The 18202-nt window shown below is 42.4% G+C and overlaps 1 pseudogene; it reads right to left on the bottom strand.

The window, feature by feature from the left end:
• The window catches only part of LOC126947220 (uncharacterized), a 35701-nt pseudogene extending 18438 nt beyond the window's left edge, over positions 1-17263 (bottom strand).
• Positions 17264-18202: the final 939 nt, after the last annotated feature.

Raw genomic sequence — 18202 nt, 5'->3', positions numbered from 1 at the left:
CTCAACATCATTATCTGAATATTACTTATACCCTCAACCAAGTAACTTTAAGAAAAGCACAACTTATACAGTCACATGAAAGGAGTGAGTGTATCGTCTCCTCTGCCATTACGTTTGTTGAAGCATCATCATTTGTTTGGTCTCTCTGCTTGATTCTGATACTCACTTGTAGCTTACAGTTTGTTCCCCCAGTAGCCAGAATTATACTCAGAATAAAACCAAAACAATTTGTCTTTGATCTCACTTAACCTTTTTCCTTTGTTCATCTTGCATCATACATGATGGGAGTATGACTGCTTGCTTAATTCTAGTATGAGAATTATTTCAATAGTTATTTTCTCTGCCTGGAATTATTTTCCTCCAAATATCTTCCTAGGTTCCTTCCTGAAGTGTTTAGTCTTTGCTCAAGTAAAACATCTTTAAAGGCATGGGATTTCAAAAATGTTTTTTACATCTTCCTGTCACCTAATTAACTATGAACTATAGGTGATGTACAAATATTTGTAAAATGTGCTTGGGTTAAATGTGCCAATGTTATTGATACTTAATACTTAATACTTAATGTTATTGATACTTAATAATTTTAGTCTTTAGATGGAAAAACAATAAAAATAGAACAAGTCAAGAAACCGTCTTTTCAAAGTGGTGGTAGACAGAGTCCACCACCGTCTTCAAGGAACAGAAGCCCTTTACGAAGTCTGAGATCTGCAAGAGGAAGTAGTGGACGAACAAGAGGGTGGCTTCCCTCATATGAAGGACACTTGGGTAATGTTTTAAAATATAAAGATAGAACCATAGGACTGAAAGAAAATAAGTCTGAAGACATCAAAGTTTCTTAATTTTATTTATTTCCTTTATGAACAGAAAATTAACTTACTGATAAAATTATTTCTAAGTACTAAAGGTGTATTTTAAGAATGATTGAATGAATATCTAAAAATAGTTTTAAAATTGTAATAAGTTTGCCTTGAAAAAACACAAATTTCAAACTGAATTGAGTTTATGAATGCTGATTGCCTGTACACAATAGGTCTTCCGTAGAACGGATTTATATCCACTATAGTTTAGAGTTTTCTACTTTGGGGCCCAGAACTTCATATCAGTTGTATTATCAAAATATGATAGAATATTTAAAACTTTCCAACAGTAAAAAGTAACCCAGTACTTAAGATTGATTTTGCAATATTTGTTTGTGTGTGTGTGTGTGTGTGTATACATGTGCTAACATCTATGCAAATCTATTACCTCATAATTTTAATAGAGAGTTTGTACCTTGGCCTGCCACAAAGCATTTTCAATTTAAGAAATGTAGAACTTTAATTTCTGAAGAGTCTGTAACTCTAAAAAGGTCTAAGAACCACCGCTTCACACATATGTATGAAGTATCTGCAGCCTGTCAAACACTTGCTATTTCCTGCTTTTTAAAATTTATTGCCATTCCAGAGTGTGTGTGAAAAATGGTATCTCATTTTGGATTACAAATGCATTTTCTGAATCACTGATAATGAATATCTTTTCAATGTGCTTTTTGGGTATTTGCCTATTTTATTTGGAGAAGTATCTATGTAGATATGTGGCCTTTTAATTGTGTTTAAGTTGTAATTTACTTATGTTTTGGATACTAGAAGTTGAAAAGATAAAATTTCTTGCTTAAACTTATGCCCACAGAAATCATACAAGTTCCTGAGAAACCAGGGATTATGCTCCACCATCTAGAGACTATGCATACTGTGATTACGGTAATTCTAATTGGGATGAACATTCCACTAGAGGATATAGGTAGTATAACTTTTTATGGATTTGTCAAACTGATTTCTTAAATTATTCATTCCAACTAACATTGTATCAGGGTTCCAATTTATACACATCTCCTCAAACGATTGCTATTTCCTGCTTTCTGTTATTCTAGTTGGGATGAACATTCCTCTAGAGGGTGTAAGTACTAAAATGTTATCTGGATTTATCTAATAGATTTCTTAAATTGTTCATTCTGACATTAAGAAAACTTTTTATTTTTTTTCCACATTAGTGATCGTGTTGGCTGTGGTGAGACCCATGGTAGAGATCATTCTGAAGGTCCAAGTGGAAGTTCTTACAGAGATGCATTTCAGGGATATGGTGAGGGTCCAAGATGGATTTGTAAATTATAGAATTGTATTTAATAGAACAGAACATTATAAAGGACAAATATAACATGTTTAAATATTGAGTATTCTTAACAGTATAAAACATATGAATTCTATGAAGGTGAGAACTTCAGTTCATGTTCAGAAAATGTCATTCAACATGTACTTTAGAATTAAACTTGTTAAGCCTCAAAATACTACTCTTATACACTTCTTACAAATAAAACCTTCTGACTATTACAGGATTAATTAATATCCTGTCAACAAAGGTAGAGGAAAGCAGATATTTACAAATAGCATTTTAACATATTCATGCTTTAGTGATAGCAGTAAAAATGTTTAAATGTAGTCCAACATATTATTTTATCAACCCTGCAGAGACCTCTCATGGTACACCACTTGCATGAGGATCTCGGATGTCTTATGGTAGAAGCAGCCGCCATGATTATAACAATACACAAGATAGATATGGTAGAAGTTGAGAGAGTTACGTAAGGAGCTGTGGTCATTTTTATTCCTGTGGCAGAAAAGACCTTAAAAGGAATCTACCTTCTCTGGATAGGGTGACACCCTGTTCCTCTTCAAGCATATGGTAGTTAAAGTTATGTGGCATCTACAGGAATGGTGGGGAAAGTTGATCTGAGAAAGGAGACTGAAGCAGATATTAAAGCAAGTATTCAAAATAATAATTATTGCATATCAAACTTTGTTTGCAAATCTAAAATTGACATGTTGTTTCTGCATTGTTACCTGCGTCTTACTAAAAGAAACATGTTGGTTTTGTGGAGAGAGGTAGATACTAACTGCCTCTATTAAGGTTTTGAGGTACTCAAAGGAAAATGATTTTTTTCAAAGTCATTTCATACTTGTTAATGCTATTTGAAAATTATCTGTTTAGATGTTGTATTTACATTAAAATTTTCAGAATAAAATTTTACATGTAATGCAAAATGCCTGATGTTATTGCTTAGCAGCATAAGCTTAAAAGCAAATTCAGTAGGATAGTAAATTGTGTTGTTTGTTGGACATTTTCCTTTGTTTCTTTCAACATAAATAGATACAAAATTAGGCATATGTTATATCTCCCTTGCAAGCTGCACAAGTTTTCTAATTATGCTGTTTCTCTTTAAAAATGTTTGAGAAGTCTTCAGAAAGACTACAAAACTGTCTCCTCGCCATAAAACATTTATTTCTTAGAGGAATAGTATAAGTGAAAGGAAATAATTAGATGTGGTTGATACTAAAGTTTAAGACATCTGGAACATTCTAATTGAAGCATTCTGTGACTGAAGGGGGATAATGGTAATGAAATTTTTCTTTTTACCTAAATCAAAAAAGTGAACCAGCTAAGTTTCTCAAGTGCATAGCATAATGAAATTAAATGTTCCTAGTTTAAATAGTGGAAAGTAAGTGTTTTGCCTTGGGCAGTACTCATGTTAATTTTTTCTTGAAAGTTGTGACAATGGTTATCGTAAGTAATGATTTAGTAATAAGTTCTTAAAAATAGAAATAATTTAGAATGGTTGGGATTTTATCAATTTTTTTTTGAGATGGAGTGTAGCTTTGTCGCCCAAACTGGGGAACAGTGACTCCATATTGGCTTACTGCAACTCCATATTGGCTTCTGGGTCCAAGCTATTCTCCTGCCTCAGCATCCTGAGTAACTGGTGTTAGAGATATGTGCACCACAGCTGGCTCCTTTTTTTTTTTTTTTTTTTTTTTTTTTTTTTTGTATTTTTAGTACAGACAGCATTTCACCATGTTTGCCAGGCTGTTCTTAAAATCCTGATCCCTCTCCTTGGACTCCGAAAGTGCTAAGATTATAGGCATGAGCCACTGCTCTCAGCCTATCAGATTTAATTGACGATATGAATGGAAATGCTTTAAACCTCACACTTTTGGGAAAGTGAAGTGTATAAAACACAAACAACAGCATAAAGTTACAGATGGGATTGCTTAAAGGTTTAATAAATCATTGAATGATAAAAATAAAAAGATTTGGACCTAAATAACTAAATCAATTAATTTTCCTGATTATACAACCTAAAGAAATGAAATACATGAAGTTCCAGAAGTTTTACAGTCTATAAATCTTACAATTAAGAGACTAATCTACAAGGAGGAAGTATTTTCTTGAGAAAATTTTGACAAGATCATCGCTTTTTATAGGGTAAGGGTGCAAATAATTGTAAAGGGAGAAGTTACCAACTTTGATTTTCAAGTGAGTTATTCATGTTATGAAATTGTGTTTTCATTCACCTGTAACACAGGATTGTGAGGATGAAGTGGAAAGACAAAACTCCCTAATCTTGTGTATCTTACTGTCCAGGTGTGATAGCTCAGGTCTTCAATTCCAACACTAGGGGAGGCCAAGGTTTGCACATCACTTTAGGTCAAGTGTTGAAAACCAGGCTGGCCAACACCATGAAACCCACGTCTACCAAAAATGCAAAAATTAGACAGGTGTGGTGGTGCCTGCTCGTAGTATGTTACAGTTAAATGGGAGGCTCAGGCAGGAGAATCATTTGAACCTGGGAACCTGAGGCTGCAGTGAGTTGATATTGCACCATGCACTTTAGCCTGGGTGACACAGCAAGACTCTAACTCAAAAATAATTATATAAATCAACAAATATATAAATAATAAATAGGGTATCATTCAGTTCAAGAACTTATCACTTATTTTTTCTTTTTCAGAGACCGAGTCTCACTCTGTTGTCCAACCTGGACTGCAGTGGCACCATCGTAGTTCACTGCAGCCTTGAACTCCTGGGTTCATATGTGTGAGCCTTCCATTTCAGCCTCCCAAGTAGCTGGAATTACAGACACACACCACTGTACCCAACTTTTGTGTTTGTGTGTGTGTGGTAGGGACAATGCTTTGGATATATTGTTCAGGCTGGTCTCAAACTTCCAGGCTTAAGTGATCCTCCTTCCTTGGCCTCCCAAACTGTTGTGATTATACCTGCGAGACACTGAGTCTGGAATGTCATCTCTTGGTATGAGTGACATTACACCCGCGCTCTATTAATTCTTTTGAGATATACAATAAATCATTATTAAGTGTAGTCATCCTGTACTACAGAACACTAGATCTTATTCCTCCTAAGAAACTATAATTTAACCCCTCATTCCCTCTTTCATCTCTTCCTTACCACTACACATTGCTTGTATCAAAATATTGCATGTATGCCAAAAGTATCTAAAACTGTTATGTACAATTTTTTAAATAAGTAAAAAATTAATAAAAAGAATATCTCCAACAAGGTGATAAAATAGGAGACTCTATTCTGTTCCTCCATCCACCAATGCAACAAATAAAAAGTCACACTGACATCAATTTCTTATGCGATAAACTCAGAAACTAGTTGAAATACTCTTGCACATAGGATTATGAAAATACTCACTTAAAAAGAGGTAAGAAAAACTGAGTCATGATCTTGTTCTAGAGTTTATGTCTGACACAGTGCCCTAGAATCAATAGGGAACTATTATTTCACAGCTTCTCTCAGAGGACTGAAGTATTAAACCACATATGTAATGCCACAACTGTTACAGGTGCTTCTCAATGAAATGATTCATAACTTGCCTATCTCTGGATTCTAACACAGACTGGCATTCACAACTCTCCTAGGACCTCCAAGATGAAAGATGCATTTAAATAGATATTCAAGCACTTCCGAAACTGTTTCCTCCTGGCTTACTGGATCTCAAGCAGTCAAGAAAGATCAGCTCGCATTTTGTACCTCGAATAACTTAGATTGTATATTAAATACCTTGACTTTCCTTTTTCCTTTTTCTTTTGAGATGGAGTCTTGCTCTATTGCACAGGCTGGAGTGCAATGGCACAACCTTGGCTCACTGCGACCTCTATCTCCCAGGGCTCAGGGATTCCCCTGTCTCAGCCTCCTGCACAGCTGGGATTACAGGCACCTGCCACCATGCCAGGCTAACTTTTGTATTTTTTTGTAGAGACAAGGTTTCACCATGTTGATCAGGCTGGTCTTGAACTCCTGACCTCCGGTTATCCACCCTTCTTAGCCTCCCAAACTGCTAGGATTACAGGTATGAGCCACCGCACCCAGCCATATCTTGACTTTTATAGCTTCATCCCAGATATCTTGCTTCTAATTCTCCTAACTTTTGAATCTGTCAGGGTCCTCTGAGAGCAGACACATAGACATTTCTCATCAGTCTTCATCATCACTCACTCTAGCAATATACTGAGCTTCTAAATTTTCCTTCCCACGGGTCAAACTACCCAACTATGGCCTTGACTTCTCAAGTTGCTGCCTAAGAGTTTGAATATTAACTTGCCAATCTCTGGAAGCTAATGAATCCCAGCATTTTGTAGTTCCAGGATTCTAAAGAGGAAAAAAGATTATTTTACAATAACTCTGCATGATTTTTAAACTTGCCTGTTGATATAGTTTGGACATTTGTCCCTCCAAGCCTCAGTTTGAAATGTGGTCCTCCACACTGTAAATGGCACCTGGTGGGAGGTGTTTGTTTGTGTCATGGGGCTGGATCCCACATAAATGACTTGGTGCCCTCGCCATGGTTAATAAGTGAGTTTTTCACTGTATTAGTTCCCACAGTGTAGATTACTTCCAAATATGTTGTTGAAAACAGCCTGATACTTTCTCCCTTTCTCTCTCTTGCTATCTCCACATGTGATATGCCCATTTTCCTTTTACCTTCTGTCATGAGTGAAAGCCTTGTGAGGTTCTCACCAGATGCAGATGCTGACACCACACATCTTTTACAGTCTGCAGAACTGGGAGCCAATGAAAGCTCTTTTCTTTATAAATTTTCCAGTCTCATATTCTTTCATAGGAACACAAACAGACTAAGACACGTATCTCAGGCTGATAACTGGCCTATATCAGTAAGCAGTGGAGGTCAGCATTCACTATTTCCTATGTTTCATAGAGGACAAAGAGGTGGTTTTCAATGGTCCAATGAGATCATCCTTAAATCCAACCCTTGGCTTGCTCTAACTTTCAGCTTCTCAATGGAAGAATCCCAGGCTTTTAAACTCCAACCTTAGGACCAATTTTTTTTTTTTTGAGATAGAGTCTTACTCTGTCACCCAAGACCCAGGATAGAGTAATGTGGCATGATCTCAACTCACTTCCACCTCCACCAATAGGGTTAAAGAGGTATTCCTGCCTCAACCTTCCAAGTAGCTGGTACTACAAGCACGTGACACCAGGCCTGGCCAATTTTTGCTATTGTTGTTGTTGTTATGTTTAGTAGAGTGGGGTTTCACCATGTTAGCCAGAATGGTCTCGAATTCCTGACCTCATGATATGCCCACCTTGGCCTCCCAAAGTGTCGGAGTTACAGGCATGAGCCACTGTGCTCATCCTAGACCAGTCTTTTAACTTGCCTGTTTCTAGGGTCTGATGTGACAGAATAGGCATTCTGCGATTCTGCTAATTCCCACCCTCTCTGCAAAAAAACAAAACAAAACAGAAAACTCAACTCACAACTATCCTTAGATAAGGACACTTTAGTGAATGATTCTATAACTTGGGATTGAATCTATGACACATTTTTGACTGTAGATCTGAGCATAGCCACACACATAGGTTAATGAACAGTTTTAATTTGATCCTTTTTCTCCCACCCAATCCAGCACAGTGTTGCATACAAAAAAATTTCCCTGGACTCACAGTTTCTTCAGAGAGGAGAGAGTTGAAGGTGTACATTCAGCCTTTTCCTTTCCATTTTGCAATTTTTCACAGGTGTTATCTTTAGTCTTGCCCTTGGGGGAAACATTGGAGGTATCAGACAACTGGGGTCAATTAGAAACGAAGTACATGGATGGGGCTCACAGTGACCATAACAGTAATCTTACTGATGGCTTTGCATTCCAGCCAGCAGAGTTACACCATCAGAGTAACTAGGCAACAGCATCATTCTGCAGCAACAACCATGGTTGATGAGTCTGCCAGGCTCAAATCACTGGCCAACTGCCAAATCCCAACTTGGCTTTTCTTTGCAAAACTTCCAGTACTGTGACCAAGAGGCAGCTTGGTGATTAACCACAGAAGGGACATGTTACCCCACCCAATTCCAGCTGCCATACTTTTGACTATCCTAGCCCTACGTGCTCCACCCATCCCCAGGCTGAAAAGCAGAGGCAATTTAGTAATTAAGGATGAAGTTTCTTGCCCTACCTGGACCCAGTGGGCAAGTAGCTGATTAATAAGCCTTGGTACCTCAGGAAGGAAGTTCACTTCTGATATAGCTAATGGAAGTCACTGGGGTGTTAGAATCTCTAGAGCATATGGCATAATAGAGAAACAGAATCCCAGCCTCATCTCCAGACACTCCCACTGCTGCTGGAAAACAACTACCCTGCTTCGGAATGTGCCTATCTCAGCCAATGAATGTAGTCTATCCAGGCTCTGTCCAGCAGAAAAATGGATCTAGACTCTCCAACCTCTGTTGTCCACGGGGAAGACCCACTCTCAGCTCTGGCTCTTCCACTTTAGTCAGGGAATTATATAATCTTTGAGAAACTTTCTGGGCAATATGTAACTTTCTTAGGAGACAACAGGCTCTAAATGATCTGTTCAACAGCAGGTGTCAAGGGACCTGAATGTCAGTCCCAGGTCCTCCTGCTGCAGGCAGAAAACTAGCCCATCTGTGCAGAGACCTTCCAGTAACCATCACAGCCAGAATTATAGGCATGCCATTCTCTGTTCCACAACAGAATCTAAGTGGACCCAGTCTCAGCTCCAGCCTGTCCAATTTCAATTTCCGAAATGGAATCATTTGTAATAAGTAACTACCAGCCAAAAAAAAAAAAAAAAAAGAAAAAGAAAAAGAAAAAAAAAGCCCAAGAAACAATAGATTCAGAATGAATTCTACCAGATCTACAGAAAGCTGTCTCATATTGCATTGTGTGGATGATCCTAGTTTGTTCAACTGGTTATGTAGGTATGCTTACACACAAAGAAAGAGAGAGAGAGAGACGAAGGAAGGAAGGAAGGAAGGAAGGAAGGAAGGAAAGAAGGAAGGAAGGAAGGAAGGAAGGAAGGAAGGGAGAGAGAAAGAAAGAAAGAAAAAAAAAGAAAGAAGGAAAGAGAAAAAAAGGAAGGAAGGAAGGAAGGAAGGAAGGAAGGGAGGAAGGAAGGGAGGGAGGGAGGGAGGGAGGGAGGAAACCACACACACATATGTTTCATGTTCACTCAAAAAAACTGCATTGGAAATGCCAAGCTGGCCTTTGGTGACCTCTGAAGGCTCAGCAGGGAAGCACCCACTCCTTCCTGAAATTATGTTTATTTATATGGTTTACAATATATTTGTTAGTCTTTATCTCTAAACTTGAGCCTGGGTACAATGGCTCAGGTCTGTAAGTTCAGTAGTTTGGGAGGCTGATGTTTGAGGATCCTCTGAGCCCAAAAGTCTGAGACTACAGTGATGTATGATTCAGCCTGGTGACAAAACAAGACCCTGTCTCAAAGTAAATAAATAAAAATACAACTGATAGTAATATTTTTGTTTTACAGTTTGGAAACACAAATTTCCTTGATCAAATATATGAATATTTGATAGTCACTAACACAGCACATTTGCTTGTGCATGGGAACCAATGCAGGAAAGCAGTGGTATTGGATGCTCTTTCCACTTAATGTCTGAACATGTATATACTGTGATGATAACGGGTAAGTTTGGACCGGGAAGACTTTCTGCCAGAGCCATCAAAACTGTGGAAATAAAACCCTCCACAAGTCAAAAAACGAAGCAATCTTTACTGACGACAGTAACTGTAAAATACTTGCAGATTTGATTTCATTTTTAATCTAGTGTAGATTAGGCAGCATAACACAAACTACCCTGCCCCTAGTAGTATGCAATTTGATGGCAAATGTCAATTAGATTTGGTTGTTGAAGACTACAAGAATCTTAGTTAATACCATGATTACATGAGTAATTTTCACAATATATACCACCTTATTTTAAAGTTTCAGTTAGTCCACTAGAGACTTAAATATTATTTTACACTTAGTTCCAAATTCATGTGGATAAGGGGCAAAATGGCAAGGTTTTATTTTTATTCATTTCTTTTTGGTTTCATGCCTTTCAGTCTCTCCTTCCTTCCTCTCTCCCTCCCTCCCTTGCTTCCTTCCTTCTTCCTTCTTTCCATGTTTCCTTCCATCCTTCCTTCTTTTCCTCCGTCTTCCCTCCCTCCCTTGCTCCTTCCTTCTGTCCCTCCCTTCTCCCTGTCTCTCTCTTCCTCCCTCCCTCCCTCCCTCCCTCCCTCCCTCCCTCTCTCTCTCTCTCTCTCTCTCTCTCTTTCTTTTTTCTTTCTTTCTCTTTCTTTCTTTCTTTCTTTCTTTCTTTCTTTCTTTCTTTCTTTTTTTCTTTCTTTCTTTCTTTCTCTTCTTCTTTCTTTCTTTCTTTCTTTCTTTCTTTCTTTCTTTCTTTCTTTCTTTCTTTCTTTCTTTCTTTCTTTCTTTCTTTCTTTTTTTTTTTCTTTCTTTCCCTTTCTTTCTCTCTCTTTCTTTTCTTTCTTTCCTTTCTTTTTTCTTTCTTTCTCTCTTTCTTTCTCTTCCTTCCTTCCTTCCTTCCTTCCTTCCTTCCTTCCTTCCTCTCCTTCCTTCCTTCCTTCCTTCCTTCCTTCCTTCCTTCCTTCCTTCCTTCCTTCCTTCCTTCCTCCTTCCTTCCTTCCTTCCTTCCTTCCTTCCTTCCTTCCTTCCTTCCTTCCTTCCTTTCTTTCTTTCTTTTCTTTCTTTCTTTTTTTCTTTCTCTCTCTCTCTCTCTCTCTTTCTTTCCTCTATCTCTGTTTCTCGCTTTGATTTTTTTTTTTTTTTTTAGAAGGAATCCTTCTCTGTTGCCCAGGATGGAGTGCAGTGGCATGATCTTGGCTCACTGCAACCTCCCCATCCTGGGTTCAAGCAATTCTCCAGTCACACCCTCCCAAGTAGCTGCAACTGTAGGCATATGACATGAATCCTGGCTATTTTTTGTTGTGTATATTTTTTGTAGAGACCAGGTTTCACAATGTTTGCTTAGACTAGTCTCAAACTCCTGTCCTCAAACAGCCTCTCAAAATGCTGGGATTCCAGGCGTGAGCCACAGTGCCCATCCAGTTTTATGCATTTTTCTCCTAAGTGATCTCTCCTATCTATTTTATTATTTTATTTTATTTTTATTTCTGAGACAGAGTCTCACTTTGGTGCCCAGACTGGAATGCAGTGGTGTCATCTTACTTTACTGCAAACTCCATCACCGAGTTTCAATGGATTCTCCTGCATCAGTCTCCCAAAAAGCTGGGATAAAATCCATGAGCAACCAATCCCAGCTAGCTTCGTTATGATATTGGACATGGGATCTTGCCATGTTGGCCAGGCTTGCCTCAAACTCCCGACGTCAAGAGATCTGCCCACCTTGGCCTGCCAAACTGCTGGGAGTGCAGGTGTGAGCATCCGTGCCCTGCTTCATATCTGTTCTAAAGCTCAGTTGATAAGCAATATTGTCCTCCTGGAATGCTTTATGTTTACATAACAGCTATAGCACTATTATTTAGCCCCTTCGGATAAAATATGATAACACACAAAACATACATACACTTACACAGACAGAGTCAGTGATCAAAAGATGAGTGTAGGCCAGGGCCTAAAATGAAAGATGAGTTGTGCAGTTGCCTAGAATTAAATCAGACCAGAGGATTTGACCCATATGAAACCAAGAGATTTGTGAACAGAGGCTTTCAAAAATCTCCATCAGATACATGTTAGATTATTCTCCAGCCATAGCAAGGGGACATTAAAGATCTCTTATGTTTAGAAGAGCCTTGATGGTTTGACTTTTCCAGCGTATTAACATTCGTGACATTGGCCTTTAAAGCTCTCCGCAATTACTAAAATCAGCAGACAACTCAGTTTTTCTAGGAGTCTAAAGTGCTTTTCCAAATTATCTAAAACTTAGTGGCTTATAACAATAATTATAATTTACTAACTCTCAGTCTCTGCAGTCTTCCACAGTCTCTCAGCCAAATGATTGGGTTCAGTGGCACGCAGGAGGATGAAATCCAGTGATGGCTCAGGGTAGGGACATTGTCAGGTGTCTCCTCATCTCCCTGGTGCCATGGCTAGTATGATTCAAATAGTGGGGGCTGGACTGCTGAGATCTTCAGTCATCTCCTATTTCTTTTTCTTCTCTTTTCTTTTTTTTTTTTTGGTTTGAAATGGAGTCTTGCACTGTTTCCCAGGCTGGAGTGCAGTAGCGCAATCTTGATTCACTGCAAGTTCTGCCTCCTGGGTTCACACCATTCTCCTGCCTCAGCCTCCTGAGTAGCTGGGCTACAGGCGCCCACCACCACGCCTAGCTAATTTTTTTTTACTTTTAGTAGAGATGGGGTTTCACTGTGCTAGCCAGGATGGTCTTGATCTCCTGATCTCGTGATCTGCCCACCTCGGCCTCCCAGAGTGCTGGGATTACAGGCGTAAACGACCGTGCCTGGCCCTCCTTCTATTTCTAAGAGTCTCTCCATGGAATGTCCCTTCTGCATAGTGTTATCAAGGTGTTAGAGTTTGTGATGTAGTGGTTGGGGTCTCCTGAGGGGTTTGCCCCATGAGCAAGAGACTAAGGCAGACCTAGGCCAGAGGTGGCCCAGTATCCAGAAAATGCTTGCACTGTTTTCTATTCATGAGAAGCAAGTACTGTGTTCAGTCCCACCAGGAATATTTTCAAAAGGGTTTGTGGAGAATTTCAGTGTTTCAGACCAATACAGTGGCCATGCCTAATAATTATTTATTTTTTTAAGCGCTGGATAGGTTTTACCCAACGTAATAGCAGATACAGACTTTTGAGCTTAAAACCTAAATGTCATAGCTCTGAACATTTGGTTATATGTTAAAATAATTCTCAAGCAAAAATTGATTTTGAAATGAAAGCTATAAATAAATAAATGAGATAAATTCATAAATATCTGGATGAAATGCTTATAAATATGGTCAGCCTTAAAAATGTCATGAGGTCTAATGTGCCACTATTTTACTATTTCTATGGCTATTACTTGGACAGGAGACAAGGACTCAGGGCTGGGGCACCAGGAGTAACACTCCTGGCCAACACCATGTGGTGAGGACAAGGAGTCCATCCAGGTTAAGGAGAGTATCAGCATAATGTGACCTGGAGGAGAGGTATTCCTTGTAAGGTGACCAGGATCAAGGTCTCCAGCACACATTGAAATCTCCCATGCCCAGCTGTGGTGGAGTGAATCCCTCAGCTGGTGCTGGGCTTCTAGGTATATTTGGGAAGAAGCTCCCTGGGCTGGTAGGATTCCCGCATTCCTTTACCATGAGGGAAGGTGAGGCTTGTGGCCTCTGCTCTATTTGTTGCAGCTCTTTCCCTTCCCATTACCCCACTGCTGGGTAAGGCAGCAGGATCCCAGAATGTAGAAGGGACCTGTGTTGTTGACAGTGCCTGTGGGTGGCCATGTACTAGGAGGAGAGTCCCCACTGAGCCTCCTGTGAGCTTGGAGGCTGGGAAGGAACACCTGTGGGTCAACGGCTGTTCTGGAGTCCAGGGGCCCATCTAAGAGAAGGCCGGGGGGAGTCGTAAGCCTGTGGATCTGCAATGTAGGTGGAAGAGCTGTATCTGCCATGGCTGACATCATCAGGGCAAGACACCCACCAGGCGGAGAGCTGGGCTTATGCATTTTACCCCTGTCCTGAGGAGACCCTGCATGCGTGCATCTACTGGGACCAGTGATAATGGAGACTCTCCTCTGTGTCCACACATGACCATAAGCTTAGGATCTTGTATGCCTTTCTTCCTCTCCACCCAGGTGAGGTACCTTGGAGAGGATACACAGAGTGAAGCTCTTGTGTGCACACATGCAGCACTGGAACGGGGTGTCACCAGCCAGTTAAGCCACTACTCACTAGGCCCTCTCCTGAGCTCCCACATGGCTTAGTGGTAAGTGTCCCATCTACATGACCCTGCAGTCCAGGTTTCTCCTCCACCTATCGACCCGTGCCCTCTTGGTGAGAATGCCAGCCTCCCTGGAGACTCAGACCCTGCCGGACCCACATGCTGTCCTATGTCTCATGGGTTAGACACTCTCTGGTGCACAAGGATTCTCGGAGAGTGAATCCCAAAGCCCCACAGGTTCTATTGCTTCTTTCCTGAATGCCCACCTTCCCTGACCAAACACACAGGAAGACACAGTCAGTTGATAGGTTTTATTTCCCTCCGGGTGTCATTTCAGGTCCATAACATCTCCTTTAGGTAGCTCATGCCAGCCATCCTTTTCCTCCTCCCTCTGCCATTTGTGAGAACTATGAGGATTCTTTGTGTCTCCCTAGCGTGCAGGCTTCATGGGTCCTGAATTTGGATTGCCAAACCCAGTGGTGCCCTGTTTGCCAACTCAAGAGCTAGGTTGAGGCACATCAGTGGGCAGGAGTGGGGGCCCCCCTAAACCAATGTACACAAAGGTACACAGGCACAGGTGTGCACACACTAACACAGCTCAGACACGCAGGCTGGAACGTGCCCACACTCACGCTGGTACAAGGAAAACTGGATGTCTACACCAATACTCAGATGGGCCTTAATGCTCAGCCACATTCCCTCACTGGACACACACAGAAGGTCCCCTGCCATTTAATTGATCATTTACAATGGGATTTATTTTTACTTTTATACTTAATTTAACTTACTAAAGTATATTGCATTCTTTCCCCCATCATGAAAAAGACTTTGACACAAGTAAGGAGGAAGAGCATTTTTGTAATAAAATACTTTATCTGCATTTATACTATTAAGGCATTTTACAAATTTTATGTCTGTTTTTTTAATGTCATAGGAAATGTCTCCAGGCCAGGGCAGCATGAGTGAGGATGGCAGAGAGGAGAAACCATGTCAGGGGAGCCTGGAGTCATTGAAACAGAATATGATAGGATTGGCCATTCTAGAAGGACCTAGACCTAGGTGCATCTTGTGTGTACCTCTGCGTGGAGGTTAAGAGGGCCCTAGTTGAGCCCAAACTGAGCCCCAGGTGTTAGCAGGCCTCAAGACGCAGAAGGGAGCCAGAGAAGCATGATGAGGCAACTATCCATTGAGACTTGCTTCTCACCCATTGATCTTTGCCACTGCTGCATCTTAGGTGACTTCAGGTTTCCCAATCCTGAAATATGAGTGTTACAGTTCCCTGATGGGCCTTTCTCCCCTAGCCCAGGGATGACCTGAGATTTCTCAACACAGGCTCCTCCCTGAGCCTTGAGTTCTCATGTGTGTCCCAGCTCGAGGACCCACAGGGCTCTGAGCCCCCAGCCCTGGGCTGCTTACCTGGCCTCCTCTCTGTTCCCTCTCTGCGGGCCTAACTCCTTCCAGTAGTGCTGCAGGAGATTGAGATAGAGGCCTGACTGATGATCTGGGGGACTAGGGAAAGGTGTCTGTGATTGGCCAGGTCATGGTTCAGAGACAATTCCCCAGATGCCAAGGAAAGACCAGCAAGGTCCTTTCCCCTGACACCCCTCAGTGGCACCCACCTCAGCAATCCTGGCTGACCCTAAGTGGTTATGGTCAGTCAACTAGCTGAAGAAGCTCAGTTAGGCTGTGTCCTGCATGAAGATGGGGGCTACTCCCGTATGACTCTAGAACCATTGAACTACGGTAGAACCAGAGGCCCTGTATTGTGGAGCAAGAGGAGTCGGGAAGGCTCATGCCAGGACTAGCCTCCCACACTCCATCCCCTCTACCATGCCAGGAGGCACTCCTTACTGAGGATGCCAACACAATACTCCTTAATGATCACTTCATTGAGCAAATAAAGTTTGTGACAAAAGGAAAACTTCATCCTGCTGCCATTACCTGGGATGGCTGAGTTCCTCTACTTGCCAGCCTAAGAAGAAGACAGACTCAAAGGGACCATTTCATCTAGCTGGGTTGAGGGCCTGCTGGCTGGGGTGAAGCATATGTTTCCCCTTCCAGCTCTCCTGCTGAGGCACCCCTGGTCTCCAGGAGGACCTCAACCTGAGCAGAACCCTCGACCCCTCCCCCAGACCCCGGGTCCCCAGCAGGATCTGCAAATCCATCCTGTAGCTTACTTAGCAGGACTTCCTCTTGGTTTCTGAACCCAGCCAATATCTAGGTGTGCAGCACACTCTGAGCCTCTGGTCAAGGAGCCTCCAGATGATTGGGAGGGCATGCCAGGAAACACCCTGCAAATTTGCAAGAGCTGGGAGTCTGTTGGGCAGGACTATCCCCCAGATCTTTTTCCAGGCACCCTGCACTGGTAGTCGTTTCTGTGTCTGGCATGGGGGGCATGGTAGTGGGTGTGGTGATCTTGTGGCAGGGTGGAGGGAGGCCCAAAAGCCTCTACCGACAAGGAGCGGGGAGCACAAGCAGGCAGGGGATTTTGGTGTGGGATGTTGTGGTGTGAGGTGGCTATTTCCTCAGAGTTCCTGAGCTGCATGTAGCCCTTGTGGGCTGGGTGCTCGACAGGCTCTGCTGAGGGTGTCCAGGTGTGCGGTTCTCTCTTCTCCTGGTCTCCCTGAGGGGTGGGCATGTTCACTTGAGGGAACTGCTGTGGGTAGAAGAGACTACAGTACTGTGCCTGGTGCTCCCCATGGGGCTCGGCATGTGTGCAACAGAGGAGTGTGTGCAATGGAGGTAATATATGCTCAGGACCTACAGCTCTTTGGGTGTAGCGCAGGCAGAAGGAAGAAAGCCCGTCTGGGGAGCTGGTGCCTTCCTTACAGAGGACAGCAGCCCTGTGCACCAATAACCCATCTTGAGCACCTTGTGTTTCTGGTGTGAGGCCTCTGGACACAGACACGGGGAGTGGAAGTGGTTTCTATGGCTTGCATGGTCATGCAGACTCCCTTTCTCCAAGGTCTTTCCCAGGGAAACGTGCCGTTCAACTTTCTGCTGTGTCTGAAGGGTCCTTGGTGCTGCTATTCTCTCTTGTGAGGGCTGAGCTTGGCTCCCAGTCCCTACCACATGCTCTCAGGGCACCCCTAAGCAAGCAGCCCTCCTATCTGCAGGAGCGTAGCCTCGGCTCCCCTCATTGTTCCCCATCCCCTGCCTCCTGGCTGGCCCCATGTGCCTCTGGCCTGGATCCCATGCTTCCCTCCACCAGAAGCCCGATGCCTACCCCCTGCTGCCAATCATCCCGAATGGGCAGCTGCAAGGATATGGCTCTGGCCAGAAGCCACAGATGCCCTGGCTGATTGTCCCGTGCCCTCCACGCCTGGCAGGCAACTCTGCCAAAGCTTCTGCCTCAGCCACTGGCAGGTCATGCGGCCTGAGGCATTCACGGAGCCCAGGTCCAAGTGAAGGACCTTGACTGTCAACAAGTCTGTTGCCAGCTGAGGTGTGCCAGCGCCAGGGCCAGGTTGTGCCCGCTGGTCCTCCTCTTGCCTCTCCATGTCGCCCTTCTCCTCGACCACCACCTGGACCACCACTATTATGTCACCCACCACCTGCTCCTTCTCCTACCCCAAGGGCGCCTCCGCCTCCATACCCTGGCTGCCCTCTCCTACAGAGTCTCCAATTAGAATCGGGTGCACTGTCCACTCCACGTCCGTATATCATTTAAATACACTTAAAAAAAAATCTTAAAAGCGTTCCCATTTCTCCACATCCTCTCCAACATCTGTTGTTTCCTGACATTTTAATGATCATCACTCTAACTGGCATGTTATATCATTGTGGTTGCAGGGTCACAGATGAAGGTGGAAACCATCATACTAAGCAAATTGTCACAAGGACAGAAAACCAAACACCACATGTTCTCATTGGTAAGTGGGAGCTGAACAATGAGAACACATGGACACAGTGCTGGGAACATCACATACCAGGCCAGTAGGGGCTGAGGGGATGGGGGGTGGGGGCAGGGATACCATTAGGAGAAATATCTAATGTCAATGACGAGTTAATGGGGGCAGCAAACCAACATGGCACATGTATCCCTATGTTACAAACCTGCACATTGTGCACATGTACCCTAGAACTTAACGTATGATAAAACAAAAAAGAAAACAAAAACTTAAAAGGAAAAATAGCTCTCCAAACCCAAATACTACATAGAAAATCAGTATCAAGTGGCCT

Source organism: Macaca thibetana, chromosome Y (genome assembly GCF_024542745.1).
Source record: "Macaca thibetana thibetana isolate TM-01 chromosome Y, ASM2454274v1, whole genome shotgun sequence".
NCBI lineage: Eukaryota > Metazoa > Chordata > Mammalia > Primates > Cercopithecidae > Macaca > Macaca thibetana.
Note: the sequence above shows the minus strand (reverse complement) of the source record. Positions and strands in the feature narration are given on the sequence as shown.